Source organism: Microcaecilia unicolor, chromosome 7, assembly GCF_901765095.1.
Source record: "Microcaecilia unicolor chromosome 7, aMicUni1.1, whole genome shotgun sequence".
Classification (NCBI taxonomy): Eukaryota; Metazoa; Chordata; class Amphibia; order Gymnophiona; family Siphonopidae; genus Microcaecilia; species Microcaecilia unicolor.
In genome coordinates, this window is record NC_044037.1 from 229115355 (window position 1) to 229139448 (window position 24094).

Here is a 24094-nt window from a genome sequence, read left to right on the forward strand (position 1 = left end):
GGTCTGTGACATGGAGATGGAAGGGAGAGGGTGTCTACTGTGTGAATAGAGCAGTATTCACATATTCTGCTCTTTTGGAAAGAATAATAACATGAAATGAATTGTGATAATATACCTAGCCATTAGAAGTCATTGTCAACAGATTTTGAAATGATGGATTTTATAGTTTAGCCATAGGGCACCACTGTCCCAAGGCAACAGGTATTGCCATGCTTCTTCTCCACTAGGAAGCCATACTCAAAGCAACCTTCCTTGAGGATAGGAAAAAATGCTGGATTTTCCTTGCCTGCTCCCCGTTCTTTTCCTCCTCTCCTCACTCCATGATAGACCTTCCCTATCACAATGCAAACATTACTAGGCGCACAATGCACAAAGGGGTTTAATATAGAAGTGAACTCATATGGTACACACAGTCACACAGTATATTAAAATGAATGGTAACGAGGCCATTAAGTATTCCTCTGCAATGCACAGGGAATTTTACTATAAGCAAAAAGTGAGAAATTCACCACCAGGTCCGAGGTGGCATAGAAGGGTTAGTTGAGAGGATTTACTGCCAGATTTTCTTTTTTATCTGTGACCATTTTAAAAGACAGAACAGGAGATAACAGCTCTGTATGCATGTACGAAGAAAATGAAAGTACCAGCACACATCTGTGCATGTTAATCTGCTCATAAATATCAGGCTTGCAAAAATGTTATGTGAAGACATTTTTGTGAGGCTAATATTTTTGCCCAAAATAACATGCACAGATGTGTCCTGGTACTTTTATTTCCCTTTGGACATGTGCATAGTGAAGGTGCTCTTACTGCAGAACCTTTGTGCACATGTGTCCAGCAGGCTTTCCCTAATTAGTGTGCAAGCTCCGCATGCTTTAAATTTATTTCTCATTTGTTTACTGCGTCACTGTGGAATATTTTCTCATTAACCTTGTGGTAGAAGTCACATGCTCAGCCATTGGCGTGTGTCTCTATCGCGTGCTTTCTCCATGGGCCTGCCAGACTCAGAAGTATTTTTTCACCAAGGAGACAACACTTCAATTGTCCCCACAATAGACATGGGTGAGCCATCTGCTGGTTGGATCATCAGTTTAGAGATGATAGCTTGCTGGAGCTGAGGGTTCTGCTGCAGGTCAGGGAGAAACACATGCACCTTCTTCTTCCATTTCTCCATAGCCAAATTATCACAATGGTCTTCCAGTTCAGAATATGAACTCATGCAACCTCTTCTTAAGCAGTCATCTTTGCATCATTCCGTTTTTAATTTGTAATCAGTTATTTACGTGAGGGTCTGACTGTGCTGTATATATGTGTAACTGAGGTGAAACATGTTGGCTATAGCAGGCTGGTATTTCCTTTTAATGATGATTTCTACTTTATTTATCTATTTTTTCCATTGCATTAGCATTTTTATTTATTTGGAAAAGATTTGCTATACCACCTTAACTAATGGGTAGATTTAGGCAGGTTACAATGCTAACAATAAAACAGTATAGAAAATGAGAAGCAGAACCACAAAATGAGATAGGAAAGGATAATGAATCACGCTAGCACAATTACACCCAGTAACAACAGTAAAGTGGTAACAGGGAGAAAGAATGGCTAGAGGAAGAGAACGGGAAACTGTGAGAGAGACAGTGATGCTGGCAACATTCTTCTCTAAGAGGGAATGTAGGCCTGGCAAAAGAGTCAGGCCTTTAGGACAGATTTAAATGTTTTAAATAATGTTTCTGCTCTGATGTCACGGGGAAGAGAATTCCAATATAACAGAGCTGTGAAATAGGAGTCATATTGTCTGGTAAACTCGAGAGTGGCTTGCTTGGGGTTCACGGGGACCAAACAATAGTCATTCAAAGACCAGAGCAGGTGGAGGGAGAGGTATGGGATAGTAAGGTTAGCGAGATATTGTGGTGATCATGTTTGAAAAACTTTAAAGCTAAGAGTCAAGAGCTTATGTAAAATTTGTTGTTCAATGGGAAGCCAATGGTACCTCTGTATTAGAGGAGTGACATTTTTATTTTATTTTTATTTTATTGCATTTGTATCCCACATTTTCCCACCTCTTTGCGGGCTCAGTGTGGCTTACAATAAGATATAAATAATGGAAATACATTTGTTACAATTTGGTTATGGGTTACATTGTACAAGTTATGCGAGATCATTGAAGTATCGTTAGGAATATAACAATGGGACATCAACATTTTCTGAACTGATCTCTTTGCAAAGCATAGTAATTTATTTGCCATATTTTGCAATGTTTAATTGCATTGTAAGATGTAGTGTGGCGAACCTAAGTAGACAATGTTGCAGTAATCAGTCCTAGAAATTAGTAAAGAGAGAACAAGTGAGTGGAATGTGTCATGATCAAAATACCTCCAATTAATTTAAGTGTCTTAAAATAGACGCTACAATAATGGACAACTGCAAATACCCTGAAAAACCTAGAGGGAACATTGGCCACAACATATATTACACAGAATGCTGTATTATACTCAGTAATAGTAGAATATTATCTTTTATTAGGAAGTTTTCTATGTTAAACATTTTCCTTTAGCCTTCTGTCACAGTGAGAGATCCTAAACTGTCCAGAGCTTTTCTCATTCTGAAGAAGCCAATAAATTACTTCCACAGTTGCTGTAAATGATAAGAAGGTAGTCCTTTTTGAAAAAAATTCCTAATTCCAATGAGACATCTTCCTAAAAAGCTAAGAAGCCAACAGCTCCACCTTTAGGCATTTTAACAAATGTGCTATTATAGGAATTAGAAAAGTATGATTGCCATGTTAAAATAAATCTTCAAGCAATTATGCTTCCAATCTTCAAGATCATCTTGACAACAAACGTATGTCACATTTACGACAAAAGTATGTCACATTCTTCAAGTGTGATGTAACAAGGGTTTTGTGCAGTGATAACAGTACTTTATCTTTGCTCACAATTGCTAACACATAGACTTCCAATGAGCTGCCTGGTACTGAGCATTTTGTATAGCTTAGAGTATTCCTTTAATTTTATTTTTATGAATTGAATTTTACATTAAAGGGAGAAAAACATCTTACTCAAAATGAGACAAAATATAAAAACAAACATACGAAAACTACCACCAAAAATTTCAAAGAACTAAAAGCAAAACAGAGGGCGAACCCCCTACTAGGTAAACATGTCCAAACAATAAAGAACCATCAGTCCATAATGGTGGATAATGGTTCAATTAATTCCTGGTCACTTTTAGATCCCATAGAAATTTCTACTCATCCATGCACTTCATCTTTCCAAGAATAGACAATATTTTAGTGCAAAGTGTAATATTTCTGTATATAATAGACGCCAAAATACACCCAATGTAACAAAACTGGCACACCAAACTAAAACAGCTACCCCCTTTTTAATAACAGTCCCTGGCTATGCAGCAGTCTCTCTAAATATTCAGTTTTAAAGAACGAACAACAACAACAAAAAAATCTTCACAACTAAACAATAAATTCTTAGTGGATGAGGAGTTTCAAAAGTTGACATACTATACAAGAATCCAATTAGTGTAATGAATCTAAGCGATGTCATAACTGGATAAACAATTAAAAAGGCCAAAGGTATGAAGTCCCAGATGCAAATGCTAGAAACATACATAAAAACATTTCAAACACAGCTTACTCTACAGAAAGATAACGCTTTTAATGACGACAATGTGACAACTTATGTATGAATACAATACTTTTTTAAGCAAACATTTTAAGCATAAATCAATATATTATAGAGGGGGGCTGTAGCCACCAGTTACATCTGATGGATTTTGATTTGTTGGATAACTCTCAATCGAGATTCCATAGTTTATTCAGTACAGAAATGTTGTTAGCTGCTCTAATAAAACAGGTTTTTGCTATGCAGCTGCATTGTTTGACTGCGTAGCCCAGGTGGGGTCCAAATCAAGTCAAGTCAAACAAAACAGGAACAAGTCTCTACATTGAAACAACAGGAGAACAAAAGAGGAGTAGAGGATGACATGAATGATGACCAGCCTCGGAGATGTTATCAAATACTTTATTGACCCGACACGGGCCGTGTTTCGGTAGGCACAGCCACCTGAGTCAGGGGTCACAAATCTAAATCACAAGAAAACAGGATAAAAAAATACATCTGTGCTTCTGTTTTCATGATTTATGTTCATTCACCTTTTAAGGTTTTATTTGACATTAGTATATATGTTTTTACATTTATTGTTTCTGCTGGAGCTGCTACTTTGATATTGTATTATTTATTTGAATTTTATTTTATTTCTTATTTTTATTGTTTTCATATTTTTGTAATTTTATTTTACCTTTGGATTTATACATGGCTGTATTTATTTATCCTGTTTCTTGTGATTTAGGGCCCTGTTTACTAAGCTGCATTGTAGACGCACAGACATTTTAGCGTGAGGTAATGATAGAGATACCCATTATATTCCTATGGGTGTCTCTAGCATTAGCGCATGCTAAAAGGTTTGAAAGCCTACTGCGCGGCTTAGTAAACAGGGCTTTTAGTTTTGTGACCCCTGACGCAGGTGGTGTGACTACCGAAATATGGCCCATGTTGGGTCAGTTTCTACTGATGCTTTCTCAATAAAGTATTGATAACATCTCTGAGGCTGATCGTAATTTGTGCCATCCCCTACTCCTCTTTGTAGCTCAAAGGGCCCAGGCCCACCCAGAAACACTGCACCTGTTATGTGAATGGTAGGGATTCCCAAGCCCCACCAGCTGAAGCCTCCTGGCATCTATCCCTCCTCCCCCCTGTAGGCAATCCAATGTCTCTCTTAAACTCTTCAGTTCTTCACCGGTAGTGAGCAGCAATTCATACGCACTGCTGAACTGGTCCCAGAGCCTTCCCTCTTGTTTGTGAAGCTGGAGTTTCTAGTCCTGTCTTGGCATGGGTTAAGGGTTTTCTAAGGAATAGAACTTTACAAGTATCTTGGCAAAAAAATCATTATCTGAGATTTGGACTAAGACTCAAGGAGTTCCTCAGTGATTACCTCTTCCCCCCCCCCCCCCCCCCCTGATTTTATGTAATCTTTATTTAAGTTGCTTAGGAAGGCTGTTAAATATTTTGGGATGTTACACCATTATATGCAGATGATATTCTTTTGGTATTTACACTGAAAACTGATCTGCAGGAAATGTATAATTTCATGGTTAACACCTTTGATTGTATATAAAGCATGGATGTATAACAATGGATTGAAAAATACCTCTAATTAATTGTAGTTGTCTTAAAATAGACACTACAATAATGAACATCTGTACAAACCCTGAAAAAACTAGAGGGAACACTGGAATGCTGTATTAAACTCAGTAACAGTAGAATATTCTCTTTTATTAGGAAGTTTTCTGTCAAGCATTTTTCCTTTGGCCTTCTCTTGTCACAGTGAGACACCCTAAACTGTCCAGAGCTTTTCTCATTCTGAAGAAACCAATAAATTACTTCCAGAGTTCCTATAAATGATAAGAAGATGGCCCGCGCTGACTGGTCACCATGCGTGTAGCACGTGAGCCCTTACCGCTAGATCAATTCGGGCCAGTTTGGACGCACGCTGGTTTCAGTTTTACCACATGCCCTTTTTCCGTCCCATTAAAAAAAGCCCTTTTTTTGAAGATGCAGTAAAAGCTGGCCTGGCACGCGCCCAATACATGCGCCTACACTACCTCAGGCCACCTTTTACTGCAGCTTAGTAAAAGGACACATAAGTGACTTGCCCAAGATCACAAGGAGCAGTGGTGGGGTGTGAATTGGCCACTTCTGGATGTCAGGACTGGTGCTCTGGCTGCTGGGCCACTCCTCCACTCCCCCCCCCCAAACTTTAAATTGTTGCCTTTGTTGTTGAGACATTGTATAGTTTGTCTGCAGCCTGTTTAAATCATATTATACTCTTACTCATCAATTAAGATCCGAAATTGAAATTTGATTAATGTTGCCTAACATATCTTCTACTAAATTGCAGAAAACAAACAAAAAAAAAGGATTATTCTGGGTAGTGGATTTCATTGTTATTTGGAGTGAGAGAGAAAGCTACCTATAGGGAATTTAGGAATGTTTAAAGACTTGGCTCTTTGGTTTACATTTAAGGGTATTGATATCAATGTAGGCCACCAGTAAGATGTATTATTTTACCACCAACTTGTGGTATTTTTGCAATGAGACCTGGTTACTAATAACTAGAATTAACCATTAAAATAGCATGTCTTAACAGTAGCCCAAGTTGATAATTTCCCCCCCTTATTGGGAAGATTTTGTTTAAATATATTTTAAACTAATAACTAGAATGTATTGGATTATGATGTTAATTGGAAATGCTCTTATTGGATGATTAATTTGATCATTATTGAACTAAATTGGTAAAGCAGAATATAAATGTCCAAATTAAATTAAAATTCAATTCAATTAAATATATTATGCAGAAAGCAATGCCCCTGGGCACCTTCTCAGCCAGTATCTAAAAGGGCAAACTAATAGAAAGAGAACAAGCAACAGAGAGCAAGATCACAAAGAACCTTGTATTAGCGAAAAAGATATTGACGCTTGTTTTAAAGAATGTTATTAGTTGAATAAAATTCAAGTTGACCCCCCCCCCCCCTTTCTTGAAAGCTCCTTGTGCTTTTGTTTCTTTGCTCTTAAGAACTTTATCAACAGACCTAAAGTTCAGAAATTCAGTTCAGTGAAGACCATGTGCATCATTTTTAAGTAACCCCCCCCCCCCCCCACCACACACACACACTCTCTCTACACTATTGCAAGAAAAATTGTAAGGCTCTTAAGAAAGAGGTTCAGATGCAGGAAATAATGGATGGCATCCAGATTCTTAAAAAAGCAATAGCAGGCCAGATGACTGCTCTGTTGAGTTTTTTCAAAACTTTTTTTTATTTTTTAAACCCAGACTCCCTAGCTCTTCAGATTTTAATCAAGAATTTATTTCTAGAGAAGCCAAAGCCACCATTTTAGAAGCCATGATCATCATTTTAGATAAATCACAGTGTCCCTTTGTACCTCAGAATTACAGACCCATTATTTAATGTGGGTTTTAGCATAGGTAACACACAAAAAGCTTTAACAGGTTTCATAAAAGGTAGATACTCGTCAGATAGCATAAGACTTCTTTGCAATATGATATACCAGCTAGAATGCTTAATACAATCCTTTACTGGTCAAATGAGATATCTGTTTTATATACAATGATGAGGAGGTCTAGGTGAATAGTTTACCTAATGGATATATCTAGTATAACAAGGTCCTAAAGCCTTCCTTTGGGCCAATATACATTTTCTGATATGTTCTTTTGCTATAGGATGTTCAAAAAAATTTTGGGTCTGATATTCAAAGAAGTGTATTTTCAAAGCACTTAGACTTACAAAGTTACATAGAGGGACATTTTCGATATGACGTCTAAGTCTGAATTTGGACATTTTACAAAAACATCCAAAATCTGAACAGGAAAGAAGGTCATTTTCAACAAACAAAAACGTCTATCTTTTCCTTTTGAAAATACTGGTTGGAAAAACGTTTTGTGATTTGGACGTTTTATTTTTTTGGTCCATTTTCAAACAAAAAAACGTCCAAATGCAAAATGTACAAAATAAGAAAAATCCACAATAGAGTGAAAGCATTCACATGTTCTAAGTGTGGTAAAAGCTTTGGTTGTAATGTAAAATCTCAAGTGCATCAGCGAGTCCACACAGGAAAGAAACCATTTGTATGTATAGAGTGTGGTAAAAGCTTTGGTCAGAAGTTAGCCCTCAGAATGCACCAGAGAATACATACAGTAGTAAAACCATTTACATGTTCTGAGTGTGGTAAAAGCTTTGGGTTGGAAAGATGGCCTCACACGGCATCAGAGAATCCACACAGGGATGAAACCATTTACATGCACTGAGGAGGTAAAAGCTTCAGTTGCATTGGGACAGATAATTAGGGAATGTACACTCTTGCTATGAAGTATGGAAAAATAGCACTCTGGTATTTAAATATATATGTAATGAGACCCTCCTTTTTATCTATAGATCTGAATTCCAAGCCCAAATCTACTGATAAACAATAGAGACAAGGCTTGGATGTTATAAAAAAAATAGAAAGTTTGGCATCAGGTAGAATAGTGGAAAAGTGACATCCAGGAAAGGATTAGGGCATCCTTGGGGGCACTGCAGTGGACTTTATAAAATGCTCCCAGGTACACATCTCACCATCGCATCCTTACCTTGTCTGTTGAGCCCCTCCAAAGCCCACCCAAAACCCACTACCCCCAACTGTACACCACTACCATAGCCTTGTAGCTGAATGGAGCACCAATATGTGGGTACAGTGAGTTTCTGGTGGGTTTTGGAGGGCTCACAATTTCCTCCACAAGTGTAACAGGTAGGGAAGTAAGAAGCCTGGGTCAACCTATCTACAGTGCACTGCACCACTACTAGATTACTCCAGGGACCTGCAACGCTATTCTAATGGACCTAGTATAACATCTGAGGCTGGCATAGAGTCTGGCAAGTAATATTCTTAATCACATTTTTGGGGGGTGGGAAGGGGTTAGTGACCACTGGGGGAGTAAGGGGAGGTGATCCCTGATTCCCTCCAGTGGGCTTCTGGTCATTTGGGGGCACCTTTTTGTGAGGAGTGGAGGAGTAGCTTAGTGGTTAGTGCAGTGGACTTTGATCCTGGGGCAGTGGGCTCAATTCCCACTGTATCTACTCATTAGATAACAGGTCATAGCTCAAAATGTCTAAGGTTTTATTCCTGACGTTTTGTTTTGTTCCATTATGGCTGAAAAACGTCTAAGTCTTAGGAACGCACAAGTCCTGCCTTGAACACGCCTCTGGCACACCACCTTGAGATTTAGACACACTTCTGATGGACTTCAGAGAAAATCACCCAAAAAGAGGTTTCGAAAATACTGATTTGCACGTTTTTGTGAGAAAAATGTCCAAATGCAGACATGTCACTTTTTGGATGTTTTTCTCTTTTGAAAATGCGCCTGATAGTATCTATGGAACTTTGTAAATCTAAGTGCTTTGAAAAAAAGTGAATTTGCATTTGGCAATAGGTGGCAAATGTACAACTTGTTTATGCCCCTATTTTCAGCACTCTATGCATAAAACTTGGTCACAGCTCAATTTCAGCCACATGCATGTACACCACTGTGCAATTTTACAAAAAACATTTTCTGTATGCACAACTTGCTTTAAATTTTTTTAAAACACAGATATAAATCATTGAACTGCTGACAATTATTTTAAAGAGTAGTGCCAGAGAGACTGATAATAGGAAGTCTGTCTGAAGATGGGCCCTCTGTGACAGCCTCTCCTCTCCTCTTAGAACTAGGAATGTGCATTCATTAGCATACATTCAGAGGCCTTTTACTAAAGGGTTTGGTGTGTGGCAACAGGCTTGCCATGCACCAATCTGGAACTACCACCAAGCTACTGCAGGAGCCCACCAGTAGTTCCCACCTCCAGCGTGTGCCATTTCTGGCCCTACAAAAATATTTTCTATTTTTTTAGTGCTGGTGCTTACCCGACAGTAATCGGGCAGCGGTTACCACCAGATTAGCGTGGGAGCCTTTACCGCCACCTTAAAGGGGCAGTAAGTGCTCCCCCACCCCACCCCCGAAATAGTCACATGGCAAGTGGTTCACTTACTGCACGACCATTTCTTTTCCCCAAAAATGGCCAACCATTTACCCGCTACAGTAAAAGGGGGCCTCAGCATACATCAAAAGCATACACAGACACTAGCACAGGCCCCTTTTACCACAGCATAGTAAAAGGACTCCTGAATTATTTGTACTCCTTAAAAATGTAGTGCATACTCAACAATACCAGTCTGTGATGGGGGAATGACTGTGTAAAGTTTAAAAGTTGTAACCAAATGAAAAATGGAAAAACTTCAATAGAAATAAAGTTAGGGCCCTGTTTCCTAAGCCATGCTAGAGGCGCATTAGTATTTTTAGCGTGCATTAAGCATTTCAGGGCACAGACCGTAGAAGTCTGTCCAGCACTAGCCCCACCTCCCAACCACTAGCCCCACCTCCCCCCACCAGCTCTGCCACCCAATCTCCTCTAAGCTTCTGAGGATCCATCCTTCTGAGCTGGATTCCTTTATGTTTATCCCACGCATTTTTGAATTCCGTTACCGTTTTCATCTCCACCACCTCCCGCGGGAGGGCATTCCAAGCATCCACCACTCTCTGTGAAAAAATACTTCCGGACATTGTTCTTGAGTCTGCCCCCCTTCAATCTCATTTCATGTCCTCTAGTTCTACCGCCTTCTGTTTGCAGATTTATACCTTTCAAATGTTTGAACATCTGTATCATATCACCCCTGTTTCTCCTTTCCTCCAGGGTATACATGTTCAGGTCAGCAAGTCTCTCCTCATACGTCTTGTAACGCAAATCCCATACAATTTTTGTAGCTTTTTTTTTGCACCGCTTCACTTCTTTTTACATCCTTAGCAAGATACGGCCTCAAAAACTGAACACAATACTCCAGGTGGGGCCTCACAACGGGCTTATACAGGGGCATCAACACTTTCTTTCTTCTGATGGTCACACCGCTCTCTATACAACCTAGCAACCTTCTAGCTATGGCCACTGCCTTGTCACACTGTTTCATCACCTTCAGATCCTCAGATACTGTCACCCCAAGATCCCTCTCCCCATCTGTACATATCAGACTCTCACCGCCTAACACATACGTCTCCCGTGGATTTCTACTCCCTAAGTGCATCACTTTGCATTTCTTCGCATTGAATTTTAATTGCCAAACCTTAGACCATTCTTCTAGCTTCTGCAGATCCTTTTTCATGTTTTCCACTCCCTCCTGGGTGTCCACTCTGTTACAAATCTTAGTATCATTCGCAAAAAGGCAAACTTTACCTTCTAACCCTTCGGCAATGTCACTCACAAATATATTGAACAGAATCGGCCCCAGCACCGATCTCTGAGGCACTCCACTGCTCACCTTTCCCTCAACCGATCGAATTCCATTTACCACCACCCTCTGGCATCTGTCCGTCCACCAGATCCTAATCCAGTCACCATTTCGGGTCCTATCTTCAGCCTGTCTAGTTTATTCAAGAGCCTCCTGTGGGGAACCGTGTCAGAAGCTTTGCCGAAATCTAAGTAGATTACGTCTATAGCACGTCTCTGATTCAATTCTCCAGGTCACCCAGTCAAAGAATTCAATGAGATTTGTTTGGCACGATTTACCTTTGGTAAAACCATGTTGTCTCGGATCTTGCAACTTATTGGCTTCCAGGAAATTCACTATCCTTTCTTCAGCATTGCTTCCATTACATTTCCAATAACCGAAGTGAGGCTTACCAACCTGTAGTTTCCAGCTTCTTCCCAATCACCACTTTTGTGAAGAGGGACCACATCCACTGTTCTCCACTCCCACGGAATCTCTCCCGTCTCCAAGGATTTATTAAACAAATCTTTAAAAGGACCCACCAGAACCTCTCTGAGTTCCCTCAATATCCTGGGGTGGATCCCGTCCGGTCCCATGGCTTTGTCCACCTTTAGATTTTTAAGTTGTTTTTTTAAGTGCTGCTGACAATTAGAAGTTAGCCCTGAACAGGTGATTTAACTGGCCAGGAATCATTTCCGACTGGTTAAATCGCTTTAAATATTGACCCCCTAAGATGATAGAATACTAGCACTTATATGTGTGAATGTAACATTCATGTGCATAAGTGCCAGTTGGGTGCTAAGTGATTTTCCACAGGCTCACTGTGTGTAAGTGTTTTATAAGGCTGCCCAGCTAAATACCAGCCAAGACCTGCATAAGTACTGGCAGCCAGGAAAAGTCCAGTTAGACCCAAATATTCAATGCCAACACTAGGACATGGCCTGGCATTGAAAATCTGGGTCTAATTTTGCCAGCAACGGTACGTGCGTTAAAAAAACTGCTGACTGCCGCCAGCTGAATACTGATTTTAGGACATTCAATACTTCATATTGAAATATGATAACTGGTGAAAATGTCAATAAAACACTTCAACTATGAGATTTCTGGACTTGCACCACACTCCTCAGACACCTGAAGATTCTCATTCTTGGGACAATCCTTCACAACATATCCAGATTATGAAGCAATTCTCCAAAAAATTCAGTGCTTAGACAACACTTGTCAGCTCTGTATTATCGTAATGCTCGTGTATGTTTAACATTATAAAAATTACTAAAACAGCCAACCCTGCAAATCTTAATGCACATTGTTTCAGAATGTGATTTATTCTTCTAAGGAAGTAACTGATGTAGAAATTCATTAGATACAGTGGTGTTCCATAAGCAGAACTATAATGCAAGTCTAATTTAGAAATATGATTGAGAGGAAAGGTCAGAGAGTTTATGTCTAAGATAAAACTATAAAACAGCTCTAAAATGGCCCTGTTTCTTGCCAACTAGAGACATCTATATAATGCTACATGAAGAAAGCAAACATAAGCCTCAGAACTATTCCTGATATATACTGTAAAGAAACATTAGTTTCAGTTCCAATTTTTCTATTTTTATGTTAATCTCAATTCATATATTACATTAAAGCATGTTAATAAAATGCAGATGTGAATTAGGACAGAATTTACTGCAATAACATTAAGAGATGTGAGTGGGTAATTTAGTATTTCATTGTCTAATATGTATTTGCTAAACCATTCCCTTTATCATTTTTTGTTGCCTTCTCTTTACCTTTTTTGGCTTTACTATATCTATTTTACATACTTTTTGTGATACTACATGTGCAAATGTCACTATTTATACATGAAGATTCTTCTAAAATGAACAGAAAACGATAGCGGATAAAGACCATACAGCCTATACAGTCTGCCCATCCACACCAACTATTAAGCTCCATATTCTTCTCACTCAGAGGGGTGGGGTTAGGGGTAGGGCCAGGGGTGGAGCTTAAATCCATAATTGTCTGATAACACAGAAAAAATAAATAAAAATAAAAGTCACAATTAATACCCTTTATTAAATTTAGATATTAGATATGTATCATATGTCAAAGAATAAAGTGGTTGCTCAAAGCATATTCTAAGCACAATCACTCAACTGCAAAACACTATGCACAACTTTGTGCAAAAACACACTCAGAACCTTACTGTACCATAAATATTACACTGGGCAGAACCTAATACACCAATATACCACCCATAAGGAAAATGCAAACCGTCAACAATATGAAACAAGGGATCATATCATCACAATTCTCATGTAGAGCCACAGAACACCCTAATTAATATGGGATAAAATGCCATAAATAAGTAAATAAATATAAACTTTTAATGTTGAGCAACCTGATTCTCAAAGTGGACTTATTCCAAACACTATAATGAAAATAAATGATCTTTTCTACCTTTGTGTCTGGTGACTTTTTCTGATCATGCTGGGCCAGTATCCGATTCTGCTGCTATCTGTCCTCAGTACACGTCAGGAAGTCATCCTCCTAAATATCTCCCTGGCAACCCAGGACACCTCCAGCCAACCCCCCCCCCCCTCTCCCAGCAGTAAGGTAAACAAACCATAACCAATTTTACAACTGATTCACAAGGCTAGAGGGGCTTTCACTGCAGTTCCTGCTGTGAGGATGGAGGGTAACTCAACAATTTAAAACCCTCAGAGCACAGCAGGGGAGGCTTAGCCTGTCTAAGCCTCTTTATACCTATGCTCCTATGCTCCTCTCCAACACCTTCATTGGGAAGTTCTTTCTATACATCTACCCTCATTCAAGCCATACAGAAATATGTCCTTAGATTTCTCCTGAGTCTATCCCCTTTCACCATCATTCTGACCCTCATTCTAAAGCTCTTCTGTTATATTATCCCGTCTCCCATCTTTTATTTCTAAAGTTATACTTATTTCGAACGCCCCTATATGTTTTATGACTAAGGACCATTGACTATTTTCGTAGCCACTCTCTGGACTGACTGTATCTTCTTTATATCCATTTTGACGATACAGTCTCCAGAATTGAACACCAGTTTACACATGAAGTCTCAACAAAAATCTTTATCGGAGAGTTCACTATTACCTCCTTTTCCTGTTAGGCCATCCCTCTTCCCTATGCAGCCAAGCACCCATCAGCCTTGTGCTCCACCCCCCCCCCCCGACCCCAACCTCGACCTCACACTGAATCCAACCCCAAATGACTTACTATCAGCAGCTGCAGTAGCTTCCTACTCACAATGGCAGCTTTGGCACAACACTTCCTTCTTGAACAGTGGTGAGTTCAGAACAACATCCATCCTTTCTCCCCCTCCAACACATTTTTCTCAGTTCTCTCTCTCCCCCCTACCCAGCAGGAAATCACCTTTTACTTTCTCCTCCATCCTTGCCCAACATCTGTCTCACTCTGCACTCTGCCCAGCACCACTGTTATGGACATAAGTGAGCAGAAAAGAGAGGTCCTTTCTTTCCTATTCTTATCTTTTATCACCACATTTCTGTCTTCCTAAGCATCCGCCCCTCTTGCCTCCTTCTCTAGCATCCATTCCTCTTGCATCTCCCAGTATCTGTCCATTTCCTCTTCCCCTTCCTCCCCTAGAAATTTCCCCGACCTCTCCTCCTCTTCCCTCAACATCCATCCCCTGACTTTTTGCCCTCTTCTCCCCTCCATAGAATATGACTATCCACTTCTTCTACCTCCCCCTCAAGTGGTTGCCCCTACCTCTGTCCATCAAGATTTGCCCTTCCCACCATCCTTTCCCTGTCTCCCACACAACATTGTGATTTCTGCTTAATGGCAACATCAGCCCTGGTGCTTACATGTCTACTTTTGCAAACAGCACACACCAAAACAATTAAGCACATGTAAAAATGAATGCACTGAATTAAAACAAATGCTATAACTGAAGCAAACAAAATAGATGTAAAATGCAAAGAAGCATATTAATATCATTTTTTATGCAAACCCATTTTCTCTGTACTGGTCCTGATGAGAACCTATTTTTATAGTTTGATTTCTTTTTACTGGAGCATGAAATTATTTGGAAAGTTGGAAAGAATAATCCTATTGAAAATCAGGATATGGCTATGGTGAGCAGGCCTTATCTTAATGTTATGCTGTTTGTTTACTCAGATGTTGGAAAACTCTACAGAATATTCACTTTATCAACCATGAAATAAAAGCTTCCATCTCACTGATTTTATACACTAATATCAATGTCTAATTATTTAAAACTTATGACAATGGCACTTGACAGGGTGTTGAATAGCACAAGAAAGCACCAGGAGCCTTCAAAAACGGGACAAAATTCCTTAATTCACCAAACTTAGGAAGCAATCTTCAGAAAATGACCTGACACGGGCCATGTTTCAGCGCTCAGCCCCTGCGTCAGGGTCTTGTAGATCGGAGCCTGATGGGAGGAGGACTGAAGCTACCGCCACGGAGATCAGACCCTGCTAATGGTTCACTTCTCTCTCGGGTCATTTTCAGAAGATGCTTCTTAAGTTTGTGTGCAGAAAGGAATTTTTGCCCCATTTTTGAAGGCTCTGGTGCTTTCTTGTGCTATTGGGACTGTACCCTCTCTTTGCTGTGAATTGACAGGGTATGAACATGGATGCCTAGAACTCCTTCACTCAAATGAACCTTTGTGCTGTTTCTTAATCAGCTGCATATAGATCCAATAGATCTTCAACCTGCCATGTTGCCCTACCAAAACTTCACTGAAAACAAAAAGCTGAAAGGTCTGAGGCCCTATGTCCTGAAATAGATTATCATAGGTTGCCTCATTGATTATATTTCTGAGATACTATTTGGTAATATTATCGAGGCACCATTTTTTTGTGATTTTTTGCCTGAAATCTGTTACTGGCTGTATGTTATACTTACATATTCATGCCAAAATTAAAATTTAAAGGCATACTCTCTAAATTGTAGAAACTGCCACACTTAACTTTATATTACCCCAAATTCTATTAAAAACTTGCTAAAAATTGCTAATTGAATAATGAGCTAATTAATGCCGATAATTGGATTGTTGACAAGCAATTATTGGCACTAATTAGATTTAATTAAAATTACATGTGTAAATTTAAGTGTGGGATCCAGGCTTAAATTCTACATGTGAATTCAAAGAGAGGCGCACGGAAATGGTATGGTCATGGGTGGACCGGGGACCATTGCTAAGTTCATGGGGGTAGTTATAGAATAATGAGGATACATGCCTAATTTCGACACAAATGAATGGCCACACCGGGCGGCAAGTATATTCTATAAAACTGCACTTATCTTTAAGCGCCATTTAAAGATTAGTGCTTTTTCTTTGAACCCAATTTATTGGCATCATATATAGAATTCACGCCTTAGTGTGCAAAGTTATGCACACAGTTATAGAATAAGGACAACTTGCATGCATAACTTAGGGGCCCTTTTACTAAGCAGTGGCCTGCGGTAGTGTAGGACACGTGTATTGGGTGCCCGCTGGGCCAGTTTTACTGCATCTACAAAAAGGACTTTTTTTTTCGTATTCAACCAATTTTTTTATTGATGACATTTCAAAACAAAATCCACATTCTAAATGTTACCAACACAATCCCTATATAAATACATGGATAAAACAGTTACTACTTATAGTCTTCAAGCTTTTATCATGTTATTTCCCCCGCTCTCACCCCTCTCTCTGCCATATAGCTGCCTGGTGAAATTTTATATTTAAATCTATTATTAACAATCCAGACTATACATCAAGAACTTGCAGCGAAACAATATGAAGTCAGGTATATACAAGAGCAACATACACAACTGCAACCTGAACCTACAAAGGGGACCTTGTTTCTGATAATCCCATACTAAAAACTTAATGCCTCTACCGTGAGCTGCTTTGCCTTCAACTGGGCAGAATAAAATATCTTTTGTAGTGACACCCTTAATGCGCCATTCCAGCAGTTTTGTGATAGACATATCAGTGCCAATACTTTGCAAACCAAGATAGGTTTCTCCAATTTACCCAGTCGACTAAAAGGAGATGTTAGCACCTGACGAACAGCAAAGCAATTATCTTATCATCTAAAGTTTTTAACAAATTTGTATAAACCTCCCCCTCCCCCAACCTCTTTCCCCTCCCTACCCCCCAACCCCAAAACTCCAGAATTACAAGTAACCATGCTGGTTCCCCAAACCACTACTAACATGACAGAAAACCTCCCCCCCCACCCCATCCATTCCCCCCCCCCCCCCCCCCCCCCCCAAGGAGATGTAAAAGGACTTTTTTTTAATGGGTCAGGAAAAGGGCCTGTGGTAAAAATGAAACCAGCGAATGCCCCAAACCGGCCTGAGCCCTTAATGCCAGACATTGATCTAGCAGTAAAGGCTCATGCACTGCATGCGCGGTGACCAGTGCTGATTGCCGCCGGTACTGGCGCTCGTAGGAGGAAATAAGTAAATAAATAATCCACGCACTATGGGCGCACCAAATCTGAAATTACTGCCAGGAGGGCATGCTGGCCTTGTGGTAGTCTCATGCATGCATGCGTGTAGAGCCTACCACGGCTTAGTAAAAGGACCTCTTATTGTTAATTACCTGTTAATTGGCATTAACCAATAACTGGTGTTAATTAGTGCTAATAGGCACAAATTAGGAGTTATGCGTGTAATGCCCTAGTCCGTACTCCATAATGGGCCTTATCTATAAAGGTTATGCTCCTAAATTTACGCTCCTAAATTTATGCTCCTAAATTTATGAGCATAAATTACGAGCATACTCTGTGCTCCAAAATAGATTGTGCTTGTATTTTATGAGCATAAATTTAGGAGCGTAAGTTTAGAGCATATACCTTTATAGAATAAGGTCCAATATGTGTACACAAAAGCCATAGCATGCAACTGAATGGGGGGCATGGGTAGTTCAGGGGTATTGCCTAGTACTTATGTGCACATCCTCTACATTACTATCACTTATGCGCCTAACTGCCTACAGTTAGGCTATGAGGCATTTACACCATCCATTGAGCTATTATAATGGCAATTGCACGCTTACCCTGGATTCTATAAACGTCGACCAGAGTTGCACACACAAATCAGTACGTGTAGCTGATTCGCACATGCAACTTATTTGCTTAAGCTAATCAGCGCCAATAATTGGCTGCTAACAACCAATTATTCGCATTAATTGTGATCTTGGGCGAGTCACTTAACCCTCCACTGCCTCAGGTACAAACGTAGATTGTGAGCCCTCCTGAGACAGAGAAATATCCAGTGTACCTGAATGTAACTCACTTGAGCTACTACTGAAAAAGGTTTGAACAAAATCTAAATAAAACAAAAAATAAATTAATAAATTAATTGACCTTAATTAGGATTTACACGCAGATTGCATTCTATAACAATCCGCACATAAATACTAGCACATGTAAATTTGTAGGGCATGGTTAGGGGCGTTTTACAGGCATTCCAAAATTTTAGGCATGTAAATACAGAATTCAGCGAACCGTGCCTAATTTAGGAGCTGCCATTTACGTCTGCTTTTAGCAGGCATAATTGCCGGCAACTATATTTAGGCGCAGTTAGTTTATGCCCTAAGCGGTATTCTATAAAGGACGCCTACGCTTTATAGAATAGCACTCAGCATGTAAAAGTTTCAGTGCTGATTTTAGGTGCCACTTATAGAATTTATCCCTTAGGGTGCATCATCCCAGCACCATACTTTAGGCGATCCATGAGAATTACCCTCATACTGTCATTCTGCCACCAGGGTTTCTTTTTTCAAACAAACCCCTACCAATATTCTTGGTATGCAGGCTATTTAATGTGTGCCTTTAAATAATCAGAAATTTTATTGACTATCCCCCCTCTTAAAATAAAAGAATGACCCTTGATAACAAATAAGGGATAGAATATTTCTATGTCCACAAAAGCCAGGAAAATTGACTCATTTAAAAATGTTCTGCTTGCGAGGTAACATATTTATGATTAGTACATTTAAACATATGGTACATTTTACAAGACTCCCTCCCCCTCCCCCCCCGAGTTACCCGTATACAAAGAGGTTCAATATCAAAGGGGCTATATTTATGCCCCTTCTCTAATGTAGTATATATTAGAGCATAGAGAAAAGGTGAATACGGATGCTACACTGGTGAAACAGGACAGAAGTTAAAGGCAAGAATAAGCCTACATAGACACAAGATAAACTATTATCAAAAAACAGCACGGCATCACCTTCCCAGGGGAACATTTTTCAGGACAAGCCTGCTGCATCACTGGCTTTATGACCAGGATGCTAAATGGAAATGCACAACTATCCAAGGAAAATGAGACATTCAAAAGTAAATGATCAGACACTTCAAAACGAGCACAGGGAAAGCAACTTTCAAAGCTAATCCTGTAGGTAAAAATTTGCATTTTCCCCCTCTCGATGGAGGCTATTTACCTGCACTGCTCTATAACATAGTTAATTTTGCCTGCGTTGTTGAAGGCTTTCATGGATGGACTACACTGCAATACTCACAGGGACCCTTTTTACAAAGCTGTGCGTAAGCCCTAATGTGTGCTTATCATAGCAAAAATGGCTTACTGTGGGGTGCGCTGAGGTGAACCACTGTAATTTGAGATGTGCATGCACTACTCCCTCAGTAAAAAAAACAAAATTTATTTTTTCAGCACTGGGAGCAGGTCTGGGGGTGGAGAGTGGTTGTTTTTCAGCACTAATCAGTTAGCGTTGTGGGTATGCTGTGCGCTAACTGATTACTGCAGGTTAGCGCATGAATCTTACCGCCTACAACAATAGGTGGTGCGTGTGGGCTCATAAGCTAATTGAAAATTATGCGCATGGCCATTAATAAGGGAAAATAGAAACATAGTCCATTTTACCCCAGCAGGTTATATTCAAATGGTGTTAATGCTTGGGAACCAGGGCAGGCCCAAGGCAAGATGCCGCTTTTGGTGGAGCTAATATGCCATCCCCAGGCCAAGATGCTGGCCCCCTACCAGGCTGCGAATGCCTACCCACCCCCCTTGGGCAGCTTTTACTTCATCCCCATGCCCTGCCGCCGGTACCCACCTCTTCCTTTACTGTGGCTGCCTGAGCCTCTGACGAAATGAGAAGTTACATCAGAGAGGCGGGCCACAGTAAAGGGAAGAGGCTCCCTCTGCCAGGTTTGGAAACATGACCAGGAGGAGTTGAGGAGTGGCCTAGTGCAATCCAGAGGTGGCCAGTTCAAATCCACTGCTGCTCCTTGTGGTCTTGGGCAAGTCACCTTAACCCTCCATTGCCTCAGGTACAAAACTTAGATTGTGAGCCCTCCTGGGACAGAGAACTATCCAGAGTACCTGATTGTAACTCACCTTGAGCTACTACTGAAAAGGTGGGAGCAAAATCTAAATAAATAAGGTAAAAACACCACAAAGGGGAGATGCCACTCCTGAAGACTGCCACCCAAAGCCCCCACCTCAGGTGGCCTAATGGTCAGGCCCACCTCTGTTGGGAATGACCTGCATAAGGGTTGCACTAAGGCTACTTTTCACTGCTGTTTGATAAAATGGCCCCATAGTTTGTATAATCAAAACCTCGTGCATTGTTGACAGAAAGATTTCCCACAGGAAAAGCAGGCACAGATATCTGCAGGTAATTTTATGCAGGAACTAGAGCAAAACAACCTCCAATCTGGGTAGTTTTGCTTTGATTACTGAGGAGTAAACCCTGGGGGTTAAAAATATCTCTGCATAGTTTGAATATTGTCTCCAAAGGACTTAGCAGAGATGCTGAATTTCTAACTCGCTTCCAGGACACAATTCAGATGTCTTTTCTGTCTAAAACACCTACAACCAGAAGCCACTAATATAACCTAAGACTATTGTAGCCTAGAACTATTTATTTACTGAACATTTAGGTCAGTGGAATAGCTACATGGGGCCATGGGGGTCAAATTCCAGCAGCTGAAGCCTTGTCCAGCACTGGACTCCAGCGCCACTGCGTTGCCTGCCCTGTTCTCTCTTCCCCTTATGTCCAGCACTCTCCTTTTAGTGAAACTGAGCATGCTCAATTTCACTAAAAGGAGAGTGCAGGACGTGAGGGAAGAGGAGAACAGGGCAGGCAACACAGCGGTTTCCAGCAGACACAAAATGTGCCCCCCCCCCCACCTCGGGCTCTGGCCCCCCTCCCACCGCGAGGTCTAGCTACACCCCTGCTTTAGGTATATGGGCACTTCACTTATATTTTCAAATGCCACTGGACAAGACAGGAAAGTAGGACAAAACTAATGGAATTCTTATTTTACAACACTGCAGCCTTTTGCACCCCAGCCAGTAACCAATCTTGTGCTGTATGCACTTCTGACTACAGTACATTCCTGCAGTGATGGTTCAATAGTGACAGCCTTCCAATCAGCCTTCCAATCGGCAGCTATAATATCCACAAAAGTGTTCCAAGAAGTACCTGTTTTGGTTAAAGGACTGAGAACAGGTGCTGAAGTAGTTTGTCTCTGATGTTCTCAGCACTACCACTATATCAGCAGGGAGAGTGTCTCGGTTCTTCTCAAGGAAACCATAAGCATCATACAGAACCTAATGTAGGATAAAGAAAGCTTTTAAAAGCAATGTTAGTGGAAATGAACAGTCAAAATTTCATTAATGCAGAGGAGTGTTAGGATATCTTCAAATAACCTCACTAGTTTGTTATAATGGCCTGTGATGTGATGCAAAATCTGAAAAGCACAACCTAGCATTCTTTCCTCTAGGCTGAGCAGGAGAATTTCAACTGCATTCCTGCCAGTGGGGGAGTGGTGCTTCAATATTAGGTTTTCAGTCACTAGGGACAGGCAGGTTCCCCGGAGTCCTGCAGAGCTTGCCTGCCCTCACTAGTGAAAACATGATAATGAAACCAGAGGCCACACAAGACAATCTGCTGCCTGAAGGGGGGAATGAGCGGCTGTTGCCGCCCCCCTGAGGCAAGGAATGAGCAACCGCTTGCCCCCCCCCCCACCCGATATGAGGAATGAGCTGCCACCCCACCGCCCTCCCTGAGTTGAGGAATAAGCCGGAGCCACCACCCCGCCACTGCCCCCCCCCCCAAAGTGAGGAATGAGACTGCCATCCCCCCCCCCCCCCCATGGTCTGCCATCTCCCCTCTTCCTTCCCCAGCCCCCTTCCCACCAATTTACCTTCTCTTTCTCACTTTTGCAAAGGCAGCAACAGCAATTCCCAGAGGCTGCTCTGCTGCGGTCCCAGCCCCTTCTCTCTACTGTGGTCCCCCCCTTTCTGATGTAACTTCCTGTTTCCTCTGAGGCAGGCTGTAGTAGACAGAAGGGGCCAGAACTGGCGGCAGGGCAGCCTTGGGAATTGCTGCCACCGCCTTTGGAACACGAGAAAAGAAATGGTCCATTGGTGGAAGGGGTTGGGGAAGTAAGGGCGGAAGGCGATGCTGCTCAGAAGAGTGCTAGCTGAGGCCCCCACCTTGGCCTGCCCTTGAGTGAAACGCACCTCCCCACTAGCAGGACTGTAGATGGAGGGGACAGTGCAACTTAGGGGCAATTCTATAGCTGGGTGCCACTATTTAGGTGCCCATTAATGTGGGCTTAGAGCCTATTGCAGCAGTTATCTGGATATTTCCCTAGCCAAAGCTATCTGGGGATATTCAGCGTCACCATCCAGATAGTGCTGTTAAATACAAACCACCTCAGTACTATCTGTATAGTGTCAGACAACCCAAGGGTGGTGCTAGGATGGAACTGCTAGTGATCCAGTTAGTGACAGTATTTAGTCCTCTAACCACACTCCTCTCAAAAATAGTCCATAGTCCAGGTATTTGTTCTAAAGCAAGAGTAAGAGGGAAGTTATCAACAAGGGCTACTTTTAAATTGGGATATTTTACCACAAGTTGGATTATTTTAGCAAAGGGTCCCATTTTATGCAATGAGACTTGTGGTAAAACGACCCATAACAGTAGCCCATGTTGATAACTTCCCCCTCAATATTACTCAAAACAGCTCATCAAAGCAATTAGGAAAGCTGAGAAAATAGGAAACCAAAAGTCCAGAACTGTGCTCTGAGCAACCAAGCTTAACCAACTTGAGCACTCATGAAAAACCTAAGGTCTCACACTCTTCCCTCTAGAGCCTTTCTCCCTTGACCCTAGGAAAACAGAAGAAAAATTCATACAAAACTCATTTCAGTATGTTGCTGGAGAACAATATCTTGGAACTAGAATTTTATCTCTGAGACACAAGTGGGCTGACTTTCCTGGATGCTAATCCAATGAGTTTCCTCTTGGTGCACTCCGAACAGCAAGAGAAGACACATCCTCTCTCTAAAGGTTTCTCTTATACACAGACCCTTTGGTCAATGACAATCCAGGATTTACTGAATGGACAATCCTTCCCTCAGTCTTACTTTGCTACCTCTGAACACTCCCAAGCCTGGAAATTTCCCTGGCTCATCCACAGATGACACTAAACTACTGCAGAAACAAGATGTGCAGATTAGTAGTGAATGCAAATAAATGTTCTAACCTTTCCGGCATAGTGCTGAATGCCAAAGCACAGTTCAACACGTTTTGGCCTCCAAAAATATTTGCATCGAAGATTGTCTTCAAATTTATCTACAAGAAAAATTAAACAAGAAAGGCAATTCATCCAGGTAATTCGAATACTGGACCAACCAGTTAGCACAAGTGTGATTAGTTTACATTAGCTCAACAAGCTAACTATGCATTTCTTCATTCAAACAATATTCTATTTACCTCTTTCTTTTTTTCAACAAAATGATATAACACATGGGGTAAATTCAAGAAAGTGCACCAAAAGTGAAGGAGAAAAGTCTATAAATCTCGCTTAAAGATGGGCACCAGAAAAGATTTGCGCTAAGCACAATTCTATAAAAAGCATGCATCCTTTATAAAATTGCACTTAGTGCCGAGTTCCATGCCGCATCTTTGGGCGCCAGACTTAAGCCTGCTGAAACCTGGTGTAAATGCTGGTACCCAAGTTGGGCGAACTGATCTGTATTCTTTAAGTATATGCACAACTGTTTGGAATTCCCCTGACATGCCCATGCTCCTCCCTTGGCCTTGCCCCCTTTTCAGATATGCGCCATAGGAGTTAGGCCTTATAGAATAGCGCAAATGAACAGGAAATGAGGGC

The 24094-nt window shown here is 40.9% G+C and overlaps 1 protein-coding gene across 1 annotated transcript in view; it reads right to left on the minus strand.

The window, feature by feature from the left end:
• MYO3B (myosin IIIB) overlaps positions 1–24094 on the minus strand; it is a 634284-nt gene that overhangs the window by 181388 nt on the left and 428802 nt on the right. The gene's annotated exons all lie outside the window — the stretch shown is intronic.